The sequence below is a fragment of the Bos indicus genome, chromosome 2 (assembly GCF_029378745.1).
Source record: "Bos indicus isolate NIAB-ARS_2022 breed Sahiwal x Tharparkar chromosome 2, NIAB-ARS_B.indTharparkar_mat_pri_1.0, whole genome shotgun sequence".
NCBI lineage: Eukaryota > Metazoa > Chordata > Mammalia > Artiodactyla > Bovidae > Bos > Bos indicus.
Window position 1 is genome coordinate 104681220 of NC_091761.1, and position 18008 is coordinate 104699227.

An 18008-nucleotide genomic window follows, 5' to 3' on the forward strand; every position below is an offset into this window, starting at 1 on the left:
CCTCCGTCCACAGTTCATCAGGCACTCTGTCTATCAGGTCTAGTCCCTTAAATCTATTTCTCACTTCCACTGTATAATCATAAGGGATTTGATTTAGGTCATACCTGAATGGTCTAGTGGTTTTCCCTATTTTCTTCAATTTAAGTCTGAATTTGGCAATAAGGAGCTCACGATCTGACCCACAGTCAGCTCCCGGTCTTGTTTTTGCTGACTGTATAGAGCTTCTCCATCTTTGGCTGCAAAGAATATAATCAATCTGATTTCTGTGTTGACCATCTGGTGATGTCCATGTGTAGAGTCTTCTCTTGTGTTGTTGGAAGAGGGTATTTGCTATGACCAGTGTGTTCTATTGGCAAAATCTATTAGCCTTTGCCCTGCTTCATTCTGTGTTCCAAGGCCAAATTTGCCTGTTATTCCAGGTGTTTCTGGAGTCCCTGGTGGCTCAGAGGTTAAAGCGTCTGCCTGGAATGCAGGAGACCCAGGTTCGATCCCTGGTTTGGGAAGATCCTGTGGAGAAGGAAAATGGCAACCCTCTCCAGTACTCTTGCCTGGAGAATTCCATGGAGGGGGGAGACTGGTAGGCTACAGTCCATGGGGTCGCAAAGAGTCGGACACGACTGAATGACTTTACTTTCACTTTCCAGGTGTTTCTTGACATCCTACTTTTGCCTTCCAGTCCCCTATAATTAAAAGGACATCTTTTTTGGGTGTTAGTTCTAAAAGGTCTTGTAGGTCTTCATAGAACCGTTCAACTTCAGCTTCAGCATTACTGGTTGGGGCATAGACTTAGATTACTGTGATACTGAATGGTTTGCCTTGGAAACAAACAGAGATCATTCTGTCATTTTTGAGATTGCATCCAAGTACTGCATTTCGAACTCTTTTGTTGACCATGATGGCTACTCCATTTCTTCTGAGGGATTCTTGCCCACAGTAGTAGATATAATGGTCATCTGAGTTAAATTCACCCATTCCAGTCCATTTTAGTTTGCTGATTCCTAGAATGTCGACGTTCACTCTTGCCATCTCTTGTTTGACCACTTCCAATTTGCCTTGATTCATGGACCTAACATTCCAGGTTCCTATGCAATATTGCTCTTTACAGCATCGGACCTTGCTTCTATCACCAGTCACATCCACAGCTGGGTATTGTTTTGCTTTGGCTCCATCCCTTCATTCTTTCTGGAGTTATTTCTCCACTGATCTCCAGTAGCATATTGGGCACCTACCAACCTGGGGAGTTCCTCTTTCAGTATCCTATCCTTTTGCCTTTTCATACTGTTCATGGGGTTCTCAAGGCAAGAATACTGAAATGGTTTGCCATTCCCTTCTCCAGTGGACTACATTCTGTCAGACCTCTCCACCATGAACCGCCTGTCCTGGGTAGCCCCACACGGCATGGCTTCCTATGATAAGTTGGATGGAATTATCTGATTAGCTTAGGCCAATCAGGACTCAGCTTTGAAGTTCAGGTTGGATCATGCTCTACCCAAATTACAAGTGCCGCAAAACAAAGATGGCAGAGTGATGCATTGTTGGCTCTGTGCATGGCTTCATAATGCATGGATTAGACAGTATCTCCCAGCTAGATGAGCATCTGGAATAGGCTCCCATTTCAAGAAGTAGCCTTGCTGTGTTCTCCTTCCTGTTGTTTAGAGCAAATCATGCTTCCCTCTGGTGAGCAGAGGAGATCATAGATATCAGGTAGTGTGGAGTTAGGGAAAGAACTCTTGAATTTGCACTTCTAGGTATCTGTTCAAAGGAATGAAATCAGGATCTTGAAGAGTTATCTGCATGCCCATTCTCATTGCAACATTGTTCACAATAGCTAAGCTATGGAGACAACCATGCAGTGTCTGTCAAGAGATGAATGGATCAAGAAAATGAATATATTTACAATGGCCCCCTGATGCAAAGCACTGGCTCATTAGAAAAGGGCCTGGTTCTGGGCAAGATTGAAGGCAGGAGGAGAAGGGGGCAACAGAGGATGATGAGTTGGTTGGATGGCATGATTCGATGGGCATGAGTTTGAGCAAACTCTATGAGTTGGTGATGGACAGGGAAGCCTGGTGTGCTGCACTCCTTGGGGTCACAAAGAGTTGGACATGACTGAGTGACTGAACTGATTATTTAGCTTTAAAAAAGAAGGAACATCTGACATTTGCAAAAAGTGGATGAACTATTTCTCTAGTTCTACATTTTTAGAGTTCACATATATGTGATACTATGCACTCTTTGTCTTTCTGTGTCTGGATTATCTCACTAAGCATAATGGACAGAGGAGCCTGGCAGTCTGCAAAGAGTTGGACATGACTGAGTGACTAACCACACAGAGAAATAGAGAGCAAGATGGTGGTTTTCAGGGGCTGGGGGGTGGAGTGGGGAAAATGGGGTGATGTTGGTTTAAGGGCATAAATTTCAGTTATAAGATGAGTAAATTCTGGGAAGCTAGTGTGAAGCATGGTGACTATGAAAAGAAAGAGTTAGTCACTCAGTTGTGTCCAACTCTTTGCCACCCCATGAATGGTAGCCTGCCAGGCTCCTCTGTCCATTAGATTCTGCAGGCAAGAACACTGGGGTGGGTTGCCATCCCCTTCTCCAAGGGATCTTCCCGACCCAGGGATCGAACTCAGGTCTCCTGCATTGCAGGCAGATTCTTTACCATGGGAGTCACCAGGGAAGCCCTCTAATATTGTACTGTATACTTAAAATTTGCTAAAAGAATAATAGGTCTTAAGTGTTGTCACCACACACACTACACACATGCAAGAATGGTAACATGTGAAGGGATGGATATGTTTAATAGCTCAATTGTGGTAATCATTCAGTTCAGTTCAGTCGCTTAGTCATGTCTAACTCTTTGCGACCCCATGAATCACAGCACACCAGGCCTTCCTGTCCATCATCAGCTCCTGGAGTTCACTCAGACTCACGTCCATCGAGTTCCCTTTTCCTCCTGCCCTCAATCCCTCCCAGCATCAGAGTCTTTTCCAATGAGTCAACTCTTCGCATGAGGTGGCCAAAGTACTGGCATTTCAGCTTTAGCATCATTCCTTCCAAAGAACACCCAGGACTGATCTCCTTTAGAATGGACTGGTTGGATCTCCTTGAAGTCCAAGGGACTCTCAAGAGTCTTCTCCAACACCACAGTTTAAAAGCATCAATTCTTCAGTGCTCAGCTTTCTTCACAGTCCAACTTTCACATCCATACATGACTACTGGAAAAACCATAGCCTTGACTAGATGGACCTTTGTTGGCAAAGTAATGTCTCTGCTTTTCAATATGCTATCTAGTGGTAATCATTAGACATCTACTTATATAAAAACACTATACTGTACACCTTAAATATATACTTTTTTTTTTTTTTTTTGTCGATCATACCTCAGTAAAGTTGGGGGAGAAAGATGATTCTTTGTGAGCTACTTGCAAGCAGATTTAAGATCAGTGCTGTTGCAGTAATTGAATGTGACCACCACACTGTAAAACTTGTGAATAGTGTTTAAACATATGTGTATGAAAGATATTTTTAATTCTAAAAAAAACACATTGAGGTTAACCTCTCTGCTTGATTCCTCACCAGGTACAGTATTATCTTGAACATATAACCTTATTTCACTATTACTGTTTCCTAACTTTGAAGAAAAACAAGGCCAGCCTTACCCTTTTCACAGGCTGATGTGACAATCAGATGAGATTGTATAAGTGAAAATGCTTTTCAATCTGGTCAGGACAATATGCATGAAAAAGATAGCTGCTATTTAACGTCTGTGGGCTTTAACATCTTGAAGGCTTAACATGCAAATCTTTCCCAGATTTTAAATAGGAAATAGGGGAATGGGAAGTGGAAAGAAAGATAAATTGGGCAGGGTAATTCAGGAAGGTCATGAAAAAAGGCTCTTGAGCTTTAAAAATGAGGAGAAAGGTGATGGATATTAAAGCTAGAATACAGAATAGAATTTCTTGTCCAAAGCAGTAATTCCAAAGGCAAATTGTTCTAGTTTCTTACTGACATAAAATCACCTCTTGTTCTCCCCCACTGGGTCCCCTACCAACTCCCCTCTGATCTCCTTCCCCTCTCCTTTACCTAACCCCCACGTCCCAGAAATAATTCTTAAGCTGCTCCTACTATCTTTCCCATCACCTTTCTGGTGCCTTGGCTCCATGTCCTCTAGGCAACTTGGAAAGGATCACCAGTCCTTAAACAGTCGAGGGAAAAAAGAATAGAATTATGTTCCAACAGGTTCCCGGGGCTCAGGTCTCTGGTTCATGCCTCCTTCCAACCTGAGATTCCAGCATCCATCATTCTTGACAGTTGCTTGCATGGGGAGGCCTCTTCCAAGTCTGTAAATCCCAGGTGCTGCTCCAACAGGGAGGGCGATTTGCCTGCAGCCTATCAACACATCTAGATGTCTATCTTGACGTAAACACCTGCAACACTGAAGGCGCGTCTACACGTAAATTAGATGTTACCCAGCCAGCCTAAAGGTGGTTATTGCAACAGTTCACCCCATCGTGTCCCCTTCTGCCTCACCACCACCATGCCAAGAATGCCACAGCCTGATTTTGTACTATCGCACATAAAATGATATACTAAAGGACAACATCAACCCTTCCAGGCCCCCTTGGTTGTCCTGAAACTTTGATTCTTTGTAGATGTGGAAACAACTAAAGATGTCACCTTGCTCATTCTTCTATTTCTAGGCAAATCTATCCATTCAGATAGTCTCAGGAAGGGGTTTGTATAGGCCTTTCCCTAGAAATTACCATAGAAGGAGTTGTTGTAGTGTCCTTGGGTCGCCTGTTCTAGTGCTTTTCAACCTGACATTTTGGTGAAACTTCATGATTATGAGAACATATGTATCAGTTGCTCAAGATCCATTTTCTCTTTTTTTTTGAAAACACCACCCTGATTTCACAGGGTGGAATTACCCGTGGGTGCAGTGCATGTGTGTTCACTCAGTCGTATCTGACTCTTTGTGACCCAATGGACTGTGACCCGCCAGGCTCCTCTGTCCATGGAATTTCCCAGGCAAAAATACTGGAGTGGGTTGCCATTTCCTCCTGCAGGGCATCTTCCTGACCCAGGGACTGAACCTGTATCTCTTGCATCTCCTGCATGGACAGGTGGATTCTTTACCAACTGCGCCACCTAGGAAATGGGTGCAGACTTGGTCTCAGTAAAGTCCTGCCCTGGTCTAACCAAGAGGTGGGTCCATGCCCCAGGCTAGTGGACTTTCTCTCCTGAGACTTAGTGGAGATTAGTGAGCCGGATGAGCCATGCTGGTAGAGCCCATTCCAGAGGGGCTCTTGGCACACTGGGCTTCTTCGCTGCCCCACACTTGCCCTGACCCCCTCTGGACCCAGCCTTCCTGAACCTGGCCTCCAGTTTTTCCTCTGATCTTGGGAGCCACCTATGTCAGCCCCCAGAGTAATCCCCAGTCCCCAGGTGAGTTATCTTTATGCGGTCCAGGTGCAGGTGTATGGGAGCTGGGTACCCTCTCCTTGAGCCCGATAGCTGTACCGTCCCCTTAGGCAGCTTGAGCCCCTGGCCTTGCTCTGTGTTCTTGGAGCCTTAGGAAGCCATCCAGCTCTCAGGTGTGAATACACACACTTTTCAGATTTTCAGCCTTTGCTCATTGCCACGGGTGTTTCTACCTAGAGGTCGGGGTGACACCCACATAAACCCTGAGTCCCTTCTCTCCTACCACCTGCTACTTTACCAGCAGGAGTCATCACAGGATGATAGTGTTAGCCTTGGATCAGATTTTAGCGAGAGATTGTCTGACCTGGTTTTCTCATTTTCCAGATGAGGGAATGGAGGCCTAAGAAAGATCAGGGAGTTTGTCAAGATTAGCAGTGATTTGTCTTTTTCGGAAAACTGAAGAAATGAATCAGGAATCCTGGAGAACATTGGCAGGTGGGTTTGAGTTATTTTGATGAAAGTCTCTAGCCCCAGTGGCCACGAGAGACAGCAGAATGGGTTCTCGGGATATTATGGCTTGGCTATCAACCAGGCCGTACGTACTATGATAATTCAGGACATCTGTCCAGCATGGGATGGACATTTCCAGAGATGCTTGTGTAATGTCTTTCCGAGTGTCTGTTAATAGAACAGGTTCTTTGGGAAACCAGGGAGGTGTGGTCAGATGGGGGTTGGAGGGTTGCCAGATGGTGAGACAGTGGGAGGGATTTACTTTGGATGGGGGAGGGAGATGAGAAAATCCCTGAAGTCCCCACAAACCTCCAGATTCTACAAATGTCGCTAAGCTGGGACTCAACCCAGGCCAGGAGTTGTTTTGTTATTTGCTTATTTGATTTTCAGCTAGGGCATGCTGCCTCTGCCCAGGCCATTAGGGCCATCAAAGGTCACCATGGCCATCCTTCCACCTCTTCACTCCTGCAAAGCTGACCAAAGTCTTATCACGATGGGAAATACCCCAGGGAGGCAAATTCATTCCCTCTGGACCCCATGCTTTGGTTTCACATGCTTTAGATTAGGAAGTTCCTCCCAGTGTTACCCCTGGGTGTGGATTTCATTCTTCCCTTCTTTGCTGGTCATTTGTGAAAATGAAAATCATATTAACTAATTCGTGAAACATTCACTGAGCCCTATGGTATAACACTGTGTTAAACTAAAGCGATATCGAGATGGACGAGTCAGAGTTCATATGTTCTTCAGCTCCAACTGTCCACATGCTGCCTGGCCAGGATGCCAGGTTTCAGATTCAGGTCACTGGCCTACCCCCTGCTGCCCCTCCCCAGTACAGGATTCAGTTACAGCCATGCCCCCTGCAGGGTTTGCTTACATTGGGGGATTACCGTCCCCCCAATTCCCCTTTTCTCTGGGAGCTATTCTTTGGAGCACAGTTAGTCCAGGTGTTGGTGGGCAGTGAGATGCCTTCGGAGTCTGAGACATTTTCCCCTCGTTTCTCACAATTGCTGATGAGAGATCACACTCCTTCCATTTACGAATTTGCTGCTCATTGAAATGTAAATCTTTCTAAAGAGAGGATTCAGATATGCTCTGATCAGTTGCAACTGATGTCTACATAATTGGTGATGAAATAAGATGTTTTCTTATTTTCCTATAATTAAAAAGTTACCCCTGATCACTAGAGAAAAACTGGAATATAGAGAAAATGCATAAAAAAAGAAACAAAAATCTCCCATGTTCTTAAAACCCAGAGACAACTGTGGTTGAAGTTTTGTTCTAGTTTCTAGCAGGCATATTGCTTAGCTTACTGAGAGGACAAAAGCAAAATCTCTCAGCAAGATGTTAGGCCAGTTACTAGCTTTTTGTTCTTCTACAAATGACTAAAATTTTTTTTGCCTCAGTTACCTCATCTGTAAAATGGGGATAATTGTGGTGGCTATGCTATAAGGCTGTGATGAAGATTTAGTAAGTTGATATATGTAAAGTACTTAGAGTACTGCCTGGTATAGAGAAAGTGTTCAAAAAATGATAATTGTTAGTAGTAGTAGTATTATGACTGTTGGGCTTCCCAGGAGGTGCTAGTGGTAGAGAACCCACAGGGGTTTGATCCCTGGGTCAGGAAGATACCCTGAAGGAGGGCACAGCAACCCACTCCAGTATTCTTGCCTGGAGAAACCCATGGACAGAGGAGCCTGGTGGGCTAAGGTCCATAGGGTCACAAAGAGTGGGACACGACTGAAGCAACAGCATGCATCATGGACGTTTTGGTTTTGTAACTCACCATAGCTAAGCCTCCCTGGGTTGCCTTCATGGTTGTTGTTCTGTGCTCTCTGGAGCCCAGTTCTCGTGGTCCCCAGTCCTGTCCAATGCCAGCTCCTAAATCATTGCTGAGCGAAGTAGATTGTTACAGAATATCTAGGGAAATGATGGGGGTGTTTACATCACACTCCGCAGCAAATTCTGTGCCTTTCTGTAGACGTTAAACATCTGTGAGCTTTCTCCAAAGTTTAATCCTGGTGGAAATTGTCCCATTTTCTCATCTCTTTCCCAAGAAACTCATCTTCAGCCTCTCCAGCCACCTGGCACTTAATCCTCCCACCACCCCCTCAAAGTCTCACCAGCTTACAAAGCTAGCAGCTGCAGTCAATAGAACTGAAGAGCCAAATCCTGACCAAGCACACCCCCGGGGCCTCATTTCATCCAACCCTGTGTGGGTCAACTTACACACATGGATACACTTAGAGCAAAGTGTCTAGGTAGACCCCCAAACAGGAGTCTTCCTTACACTGTTTGGTGTCTTTTTTTTTTTTTTTTTTTTCTTTTCACTTGCTAAAGTATTTTTAGCACTTCCTATTACATTATGGTACATCCATGGGGCAAAAGATTAGATGGTCATTAAAAATATTCTTAGAAGTTCTTTTATGCAGGTTGCTTGTTTTGTTTTGTTTTAAATAGGGAGGAGGCTGGAGGCTGCAGGCGTTGGAGGTATAAGGCTAGCCAATAAGGCTGCCAGCAAGTGAGGTTCTGTGCCCATGTTCACAGACTTCTTGCTTGCTTGCTCACTCTCTCAGTTGCTTCAGTCATGTCTAACTCTTTGCGACCCTATGGACAGCTCCTCTGTCCATGGCGATTCTCCAGGCAAGAATACTGGAGTGGGTTGCCATGCCCTCCTCCAGGGGATCTTCCTGACCCAAGGATCGAACCCATGTATCTTTATGTCTCCTGCACTGGCAGGCAGGTTCTTTACCACTAGAGCCACCGGGGAAGCCCTGTAAGCTGGCTTAATCACACCTGCTTCGTCATCATTAATCCCTTCCTGAATGCACTCAAGACCATGGATTGGAACATGTTTTTGTAGCTTTCTGGCAACTTCTCTTCCTTATCCTCTGCCTGTCTTTCCTCTTCTGCCCACCCTTAAAAATGGCAGTCCTCAGGATTCTCCCTGGGCTGTGTTTCATCTCCTGTCTGTGCGGTCCCCTAGGGCACCTTGCCTATTACAGAGCCTTCAGTCATCATTCACTCGCCTAGGATCTTTCCCCTCAGCCCCAAATCTCTGCATTGGGTCCTGACCTCTCTACTTGGCTTTCTCCCAGACCCCAGTCAATGTATTCAAAGTGGAATTCATCATTTCTGCCCCAAACTTGCCCCCTGTCTGGTTCTCTGTTTCAGTCCATGCCATTCTGTTCGCCTACTCCTCAAGCTAGAGACCATCTGTGTCTTCTCTTTCCGCTTTCCTCCCATGTCCAATCATTGTAGTCAGTGTTTCCTAAATTTTTTTGTAATCAATCCAAACTACTACTCTGTACTCCAAATTGTGTTCATATTCTGTCTTTAATATCAAAATGCTTAGAAAAAATGAAGCATGGTAGATGGCTGTGGTTTTTGTCTGTTGGTGTGTTTTTAGTATCAGTGATGGAGTTGCTGTTGATTGCTACTGAAACCCAGACTCTTTCCTTTTTTCTAACAGAATTCAGTTTTGTTCAGATTTTCACTTCATCTCCTGCTTCAGAGGGCAATTCCAAATAGTCTAAGGCACCAATTCTCCAAGTCCCTGAGACCCTTCCAGGGGGTCTGGGAGGTCAAACCTATTTTTATGCTAAGCCATTATTGGCCTTTTCACTCTCATTCTTTTATGGGTATACACTAGACTTTTCCAGAGGCTGTCATGTGATACTGCAATAGATTGAATGCAGAAGCAGATATGAGAACTCAGCTGTCTTCTATTAACTAGAAATTAGAGGGATTTGCAAAAATGTGGAACACTGCCACACTTCTCACTAAGCTTTAACAAGAATTTTTTAAAAAATAACAAATATGTTATGTTCACATGTAATGAGTTTATTATTATTGTTTTAAAATAAGCTGACAAATGTTTTAAAAACTTTCCAGTGTTAATTTATAATACAATACGCACCAATACCTTTAATCCACCTAAACACAAGCTCTCTGGTGACCAGTTTTAGAATATTAAAGGGGACCCAAGTGGAAAAAAATTTGAGAACCACTGTTCTAACTTGGTGACAGCTATTGGTTATGTAAGTGACCCAAATTAGCCCAATCAGATTAGATCATGGAAAGATTTATATTCCATGTCTGGGGCAGCAATTTCTCTGCTTCCTCTTGTTGGGTGTGAAAATTTTTAGTCTCCGTTGCCACTAGTAGGGTGTTGCAAGGATGCTGACGTGACCTTGTCTGAAGCCCCGCTCTGCTCTTCCTGTGATACGAGAAGGTAAATCTCCATACTGCTGGATCCAGTTTGAGGTGGGTTCTCCATTATTTGCCTCTGAAAGCCTGTTCACTGATACAGCACTTACCAATGATCCCAATTCTACATCCAGTTCTGGTGTGTGTGTGTGTGTCTTTCTTCCAATACCACCAATTAACCAAATTCTGATACTACCTGGAGAGATTAATAGCATCACATCCCACAGGTTAAGGATTCACTCCCACAAAACTGTCTTCCTTGGAGCACTCCCCACCCCTACTTCAGATGCCAGTGTACCTGTGCTTCTGACTGATGGGCTATGATTGAAGGTTCCAGTGGCTCCTCCCTCGGTTCAGTTAATTTGCTAGGGTGACTCACAGAACTCAGAGAAACATTTTACTTACTAGATCACTGGTTTCTTACCAAAAGTACCAGGAGTAGCCAGGTGGAGAACGTGCACAGGACAGGGTGTGGGGAAGTGACTTGGAGCTCCCGTGTCCTTTCCTTGCGGTCCTCTCCCTGCAGCAACACGTGTTCACCAACCTCAAAGCTCTCTGAAAGCTGTTCTTCTGAGCGCCTATGGAGGCTTCATTATGTAGGCGTGATTGATTACATCATTGGCCATTGGTGAGTGATTCAACTTCCAGCCTCTCTCAGTTCCCCTGAGGCCAAGGAGGTGGGACTAAAAGCTTCAACCTTCTAATCACACTTGGCTCTCCAGGCAGCCCACCCCCACGCTTGAGTGCTGTCCAGAAGTCACTGAAGACATCTTCATGGCTTTTATCTCTTGGGAAATGTCAAGGGTTTAGGGGGTCTGTGCCAGAAACATGCACAAAGACAAAATATATATTTATTATCAGAAATCACAATGTCAGAGTTAGAAAATGAGGAATTGGCACCCCCTCCTCCCTGTCCCCCATTGGTCCTAAACTTTGGAAAATGTCTTACTGTCCTGTATAATCTATAAAGAGTTTCCCAGGTGGCGCTAGTGGTAAAGAACCCATCTGTCAACGCAGGAGACGTAAGAGACACAGGTTCCTGGATCGGGAAGATCCCTGGAGGAAGGCATGCAACTCACTCCAATATTCTTCCCTGAAGAATCCCCATGGACAGAGGAGCCTGGTGGGCGATAGTCCGTGGGGGTCACAAAGAGTCGGACATGACTGAAGCCACTTAGCATGCACATATAACCTATAAACTGTCGTATTAGATGAACGCAGAGGTTTCTCCAAATGTGAGAAACCATCTAGAAGGAAGAAGATGCTGAGAAGGATGGGATAGCAGAGAATCGAAGCTGTACAGCATAGGAGGTTCACTGCACACAGATGTTCCAGTGCACAGGGAGAGACAGGTCAGAAGTAGGGATGCCACAGAAATCGCAGATTTGGTGTGTCCTTTGAGAGCCAGACTCCTCAAAGCTGCATCCCTTTCCCTTCCCCACTCCTAGTCCCCACCCCTCCCTCCCCTAGCTCTCTTTTTTGTAAACCACATTGTCAACATCTGTTTGGCTGAACTGACTCGGGGTGACAGCTGTGAAAGTTTACTCCATCGCCTGGCGAGGGGTGGACTAAACCTCACAGCCCTGGGACAGAGGAGTGTTTTCTACCCCCGGCATCCACACCGCCAAGCTGAGAACAAAGAGGCGTGGGTGGGGCAAGTCACCTGTGGCAGCTTGGTGACTGTCCCCGGTACCTTTTCCTTCTGTTGGCAGTTGCGCTAGTCTCTATGTTGTCGCTTTATTCAGGACCTTCAAAGGATCTTGCAGATAAGTTTGGGTGCAATGGGTGGGATGCGAACACGGTAGAGACATTGCTTCCATACCTTTGAAAAGAGCATTCTTGCCTGCTTAAAATTAGCTTGGTGTCATGGGGCAATAACTGATACCTTTCTTTTTATTTTCTTCTGGCTTACAGCTTTTTTGAACTTTTTATTTTATATTGGAGTATATCCAGTTAGCAATAATGTGAGAAGGCAATGGCACCCCACTCCAGTACTCTTGCCTGGAAAATCCCATGGACGGAGGAGCCTGGTAGGCTGCAGTCCATGGGGTCGCTAAGAGTCAGACACGACTGAGTGACTTCACTTTCACATTTCACTTTCATGTGTTGGAGAAGGAAATGGCAACCCACTCCAGTGTTCTTGCCTGGTGAATCCCAGGGATGGGGGAGCCTGGTGAGATGCCGTCTATGGGGTTGCACAGAGTCGGACACGACTGAAGCGACTTAGCAGCAGCAGCAATGTTGGGATAGTCTCAGGTGGACAGCAAAAGGACTCAGCCACACATATAAATGTATCCATCCATTCTCCCCCAAACTTCCCTCCGATCTAGGGTGCACATAACATTGAGCAGGGTTCCCTGTGCTATACAGTAGGGCCTTGTTGGTTATCCATATTTTAAATATGGCAGTGTGTGCATGTCCATCCCAAACTTCCTAACTGTCCCTTCTCCCCATTCTTCCCCTCTGACAGCTGGAAGTACATGTGTCAGTCGCTCAATCGTGTGCAACTCTTTGCCACCCCATGAACAGTAGCCCACCAAGCTCCTCTGTCCATGGAATTCTTCAGATGAGAATACTGGAGTGGGTAGCCATTCTCCTTCTCCAAGGGATCTTCCCAATCCAGAGATCGAACCCGGGTCTCTGCATTGCAGGCAGATTCTTTACCGTCTGAGCTACCAGGGAAGCCCATAAATTCATTCTCTAAGCCTGTAAGTCAGTTTCTGTTTTGTAAATAAATTCATTTCTATCATGTCTTTTTAGATTCCTTTCTTAACAGGACACTTTTTAGCCACAGCAGATATTTCCTGGCAGTGTGGGAGTGACTATCTGCAGATTTACAAGTATTTCTTGGGTTGGAAATCTCAAAGTGAAGTTGTAGAGAAGCTGAAAAACATTTGTTTGACTTACATCTTCTTTTTGGTGGGGAGCAGAGTGGGAAAGGAAGCAGAAAAAGAGCTTGGGGGCCCAAAAGGACAAACTGGACTCTTCTGTAATAAATTGCAAGTAGGATACTAAAAGTCTTTCTTGTTACAAAGAGATTAAAGCTGGATAGAAAGAAGCTCCTTGAACTTTTTTTTGGTTACAAAATAAAAAACTGCTAGGAAGGCACAAAGCACACTAAAGTTGGGATAAGCCCTGGGGAGACTTTATGTCCAAGTTAGGATAATCAAAAAGAGTTTAATTTACTCAATTCTGGAGTAAAACCAAGGCTGCATTCAGCAATATTTGAAGCCAGTGAAAGGTCAGCGAATGAGATGCCCAGTTGTGTTTAAATGTTTGCTTCTATTTATTCATGTCTTACTTTGTATTCTAAATCACATGCTTTCTTTTTTAACTAAAAAAAAAAAGATAATCATCATGCCTAATTGTTTTATCATAGCTTTTAATTTTTAAAAAGCACAAGGAATGAAAAAAGCATTTCCTAATCTTCAGTATTTACTTTTTTACTCTCAGGGGTCCTCAAAGCCAAAGAGAGTGTCTGCTGGTGAATCAGAATAAAACCACAGGATAATTACTTTCTGGGCTACCAACGCAACATGAGTTGCTTTCCGTTGTGAGAATGCTGAAAAGTTGCCACAAAATTAAACCAATTAGGATAATAAGGGGAGAAGGAGAAGATTAAATTTATTTCCATCTGATTTAACTTATTAATTTCTCAGGGGAGAAAGATTCCCTGCCATTAACCTCTAGGTTTTAACCCATGAACCCCTTTTGTTCTCAAGACTTGGGATTTAATTCATACCCCAAAGCCTGGGTCCTTTCAGTTGACTCAAATGGCTCTGGGTTGTTTTTTTTTTTTTTTTTTTTTCCTTTTTGGTTGTGCCCCACAGCATATAGGAACTTTGTTCCCCAACCAGGGATTGAACCTGTGTCTTCTGCAGTGGGAGTGCAGAGTCTTAACCACTGGGCCACTAGGGAATTCCCCCTCTGATCTTTCGGAAGTAGGTCTGAGGAATGAAGAGTCAGTGAACAAATCAGTCAGTCAACAGATTTGTTTTGGAGCTCCTACTGTGTGCCAAGCATGTTTTACAGTCTGGATACTCAGCGTGAACAAGTCAGAACTCCTGCCCTCCATGGTCTTACATTCTAATGGGGGAAAACACATAATAAACCCACAATAAAGCAATAAAGTAACTGATGAGAGCTACAAAAAGATAGAATAGGGAAATATGATAGCAAGTCACTTCCAGAAGCTAGGACAGCAAGTGCAAAGGTCCTGGGGCATGGAGTCACTTGATGTGTTTGAGAGAGAGAAGTCCTGCATGACCGAGAGCTCAGGGGAGAAAGAATGCAGTGGTATAGCCATCTCTTCCTTTACTACTTCATTGTGTAACTTTACTACTTCTTTGTGCCCTGTGCAGCTAAAACCTTCCAAACTGTTCTCTGTCTGGAGCAGGGAAGCTTACTGTAAAGACAAATGCCTGGGAGGGATTTGTTGAATCTCATGCCAGCTCCTACTGTTGGTGCTAGCCAAAGGCTAGAGAAACTGGTGTCTTCTTTCTTTGTTCCCTGGGGGCAGTGGTCCCCAACCTTTTTGGCACCAGGGACCAGTTTTGTGGAAGACAGTTTTTCCAGGCATGTGGCGAGTGTGGGTTAGGGGATGGGTTAGGGTTAGGGTTAAGGTTCAGGCAGTAACGTGAGCAATGGGGAATGACGAAGCAGAGCAGCAGATGAAACTTCATCTGCTTGCCCGCTGCTCACCTCCTGTGTGTGGACCAGCAGGGGTCCTTGGCCCGGGGTCTGGGGACCCTTTCCTTAGGGAATACAGTTTTCTCATTAGGTTTAGGCTTTGGTTCAACCGTAATTACATTGTTAGGGATGGTCAGTTCTAAATAGGCTCTCCCATTTCTAGTTGCCAAGAGTGAAAACCACTCCAACTAGTACAGGCTGAAAAGGATTTTTTAAGAAATATAGAGATTGGGGCTTCCCTGGTGGTTCAGTGGTAAAGCATCTGGCTTCAATGCAAGAGACATAGAAGAGACAGGTTTGATCTCTGGATAGGGAAGCTGCCTTGCAGAAGAAATGACAACCCACTCCAATATTCTTGCCTGGGCAATCCCATGGACAGAGGAGCCTGGCAGGCTATAGTCCATGGGGTCTCAAAGAGTTGGACACAACTGAGCATGCACAGATGCAGGACATGCATAGATATATCACAGACCAAGCAGAATGGCTGAAGAAAAAGATTCTAGGCTGAGCTTTCAGGAATGATGCCTAAACCACACTGCAGAATTGCTCCCCCATGGGAACTGCTGCCTCTTCTGTGGTTAGAAAGTTAGCATCGCCACAGCCGGCTGCTCTCACCCCTCCCCTGCCTTTGCTCCAGTCTGCTGCAGTTGAATATACATCCCACAATGATCCTCTCTTCCCTCATAATTTGATTTCAAATCAAAGTCTTAAAAGAGTGTATATGGTTAATAGGTCCCAAGCTGCATCCCCAACCTTAGTTGCTTGGGCATCTGAGAAATGTAATTTCTGGGTTTTTAGCCTCTACAGTGGAGGAAGGTCAACTAGAAGCTGGCATGGTTACTAGGAAGGTAATCTACTGAAACTACCACCCGGCTCAGCTTGGGTTGATGCCATCTGCATTCCAGAATTTGGGGCTCATTCTGGTGACTCCAGCAATTTTCTCTCCTGCACACAAGCCTGGGTCAGCTGTAAAGCCACAAGCAATTTTCCTTTTCAGATCCGGCATTCAGGGCTGTGTGCCCCTAGGCAAGATATGATCCGGGGCTGGGCTGGTTTAGCCTGACATGGATTTGGAGGTGCTCGGGGGTAAAGCTCATCCAAAGAGTGACATTTAGACTCTGAGCCTGAAGAGTGGGTAAGTCATGGTTATTTTTGCTCATTTTTACAGCTGCAATATCAGCATAGAAGTTGACATGTAGTAGGCACCCAATTAATATTTATTGAGTAAATAAATGAAAGACAATAGAGTGAGGAATGGTTAGGCATTAAATGCTAAGCAAAGTCATTTGAGTCTCTGTGTGTTTAACAAATGCTAGTAATGCTTGATATGTGCCAGGCACTGTTCTAAGTGCTTCACAAATATTAACTTCTTTAATTCTCATAACTACTCTATGAGATATGCACTATTCTTAATCCCATTCTAAAGCTTAGATACAGAGAAGTTCTGTTACTTGCCCAAGGTTGTAGAGATAAGAAGCGGTGGGGCCAGGGACTGGTTGCCCCAAATATCTTCTGTTGTTGTAAGACTTATCTGTTATTGATTTGGCCCCTATATATAGTTCTACACGCCTGCATGTGATAATATGAAAGTAAACATTTGTGATAAGTACATACATACAAGGGTTTGTTGCTGTTAAAACATTGAAATCCACCTGTCTTTATTCTCTCTTTATACTGCCTCCCAGGCCCTTTCATTCTCCTCTGGGCTGGGCCTACTCAGGTCTCCGTCCCTTTGTCCCTCCTCCATTCCTGTACTGAACTGCATTTTGGTGTTATTTCAGCTCCCATCAAGTCAGGTGGGCCCTTGGGTCTCCTGCTGAGCTATATAGGAGTCTATTCCTGCTTGAACGAACCCCAACACGGTGGTAGGTCCTAGAGTGGAACCCACTGTCCCCTTGATTCGGTCCAGAGTCAGAGACTTCTGACTGACTTGACTACTGTGACATCCTTGAGCTCTGTGGCCTCTTCTGGAAATGCTGTGGAGGCCACAGTCCCAGCACACAGCATCCTGCCTCCGCACCGGCCATGGGGTCCATCTGCCAACCTCCTCCTTGCCTGGTTTATTTTAGGTTAATGGATGTCTTGGAAAGACCGAGCTGCAGTGTTGTCAAAACTCTCCTGGCCCAGGAGAGCAGGGTATTTGCAAATGCTTTGGAGAGCTGGCTCTTCTTACTGGGGCAGCGTGGATTGTTTGCAAAACACCCAGATACTCTGCTAGCATTTTTCCTGAGAGCATGGAGGTTTGGCGGAGAGTGTTCTTTTTGTCAGTACAAACAACAGGGTCAGGGGTGTGGGCATAGGGAGGAAGGGTGTGCTGTTCAGAATTTATCCCATCCATCCCCTGCTTCTGAGCAGTTGGCTCTTCCCAAGCTTAGATAGAGCTCTTGAGGCACCTTGTTTCCACGAAGGCACCTGGCCATGGGGAAGTCCTCCTGGTGTCTACCTATAGGCCCTCCTGCTTCAGGACTACCCTCTGTTTTCCATGGAAAGTCTAACCCAATGTGCTTCAGATATCCACGGAAAGCCACCCATTTTCACTGCTCCTGACAAAGACTTTCCCACACTGTTGGGGACGGTGGGGGGGTGGGGGGCATCAAGACTCCCTGTGCCCAAGTAGCAAGAGCATCTCTGTGGCTTCACTGCAGGCCTGGCGGGTTCTGAGCCCTTTAGCTCTTGACCTTCCACTCTCTGAGTCACAGGACCCTGCTTCATCTTGTTGGAGCATATTTTTTCCCTTGAGTTTTTTTTTCCCCCTCCCTTTAGTGTTTACATGAACTGGTTGAACCCATCACGTGGTGAATCTGTGTTTATATTTGCAGAAGCGCTGCCTAGGGAAGTTCTGTTTGTATAGAGGTCACCCTATCCCTGGGGCTTGGCTGCAGCTCTGCACTGGGTTTCAGCAGTAGTAACTGAGCTCACAGCAGGCACCACCCTCCCCCCTTTTCACTTCTCTCTTTACCCCAGGACAAAGGATCCTGGTCCCAGAGGCTCCATGCCTTGCAGTAGAGGAAGAGGAGGCAGATGCAGGGGAGAGTGGGGCCACCTCCCTCCCTTCTCATTCTCAACTCGACCCAGAGTTTTCCCAGACTTGTCTGTCTCCTTCCTTAGAACTTAACTGTCCTCCATGGTTTTAGAGGTAGACTTGAGTTGGTGGAGTAGATGGTAGAGTCTAAAGATGGG

The 18008-nt window shown here is 45.2% G+C and overlaps 1 non-coding gene across 1 annotated transcript; it reads left to right on the forward strand.

The window, feature by feature from the left end:
- The first annotated feature begins 431 nt into the window (after positions 1–431).
- TRNAS-GGA (transfer RNA serine (anticodon GGA)) lies at positions 432–503 on the forward strand. Its single transcript has one exon. It is a non-coding gene; the product is annotated as a tRNA-Ser (tRNA).
- The last annotated feature ends 17505 nt before the right edge of the window (positions 504–18008 follow it).